This window comes from Pygoscelis adeliae, unplaced genomic scaffold, assembly GCF_000699105.1.
Source record: "Pygoscelis adeliae isolate BGI_AS28 unplaced genomic scaffold, ASM69910v1 Scaffold399, whole genome shotgun sequence".
Classification (NCBI taxonomy): domain Eukaryota; kingdom Metazoa; phylum Chordata; class Aves; order Sphenisciformes; family Spheniscidae; genus Pygoscelis; species Pygoscelis adeliae.
This window is the reverse complement of record NW_008825609.1, coordinates 1,614,069-1,614,554: the sequence shown is the minus strand read 5'-3', so window position 1 is coordinate 1,614,554 and position 486 is coordinate 1,614,069. Positions and strand designations below refer to the sequence as shown.

Here is a 486-nt window from a genome sequence, read left to right as displayed (position 1 = left end):
TGCTGCACCAAGGTGGTGAGGGCTGGGAGAAGGGGGAGTTGCTTATTCCAGCCTCTGGTCTTCTCAGCTGTAGGCATTAAACGCCTTTGATACATACAGCGGGTAAGAGCGGAGAGGCTGGTCTGAAGCAGTCCATCCCTTCTCTTAGGAAGCTGCTGACTCTGGCAGTGCACCAAATCCTGGCCAGGAAAAAGTCGTGTTCATGCCTGGATAATAAGCGGTGGCCCTCACCCCAACAGGCTCAGGGGTGAGGGGAAAGGCTGCTCAGATCCCCTTGCAGTTACTCCCCTGCCTGCAGCGGGTGTGGGGCCTTGGGATAAAGCCATCTTCAGGTGACTGCTTGGCTCTCCAGCGAGCTACCTTGCCCTCTGGCATTGCTCCTCTCCTGGCTGGCTGGAGAGGACTCAGGGCAGCCAAAGGTCCCAGCTACCTCCAATGCAGGGAGCTGACTTTGTGCACGGCTGTACGTCACCACAGCCGTCCAGC

The 486-nt window shown here is 58.0% G+C and overlaps 1 protein-coding gene across 1 annotated transcript in view; it reads left to right on the top strand.

The window, feature by feature from the left end:
• BAIAP2L2 (BAI1-associated protein 2-like 2) overlaps positions 1 to 486 on the top strand; it is a 10,998-nt gene that overhangs the window by 423 nt on the left and 10,089 nt on the right. The window lies entirely within an intron of this gene.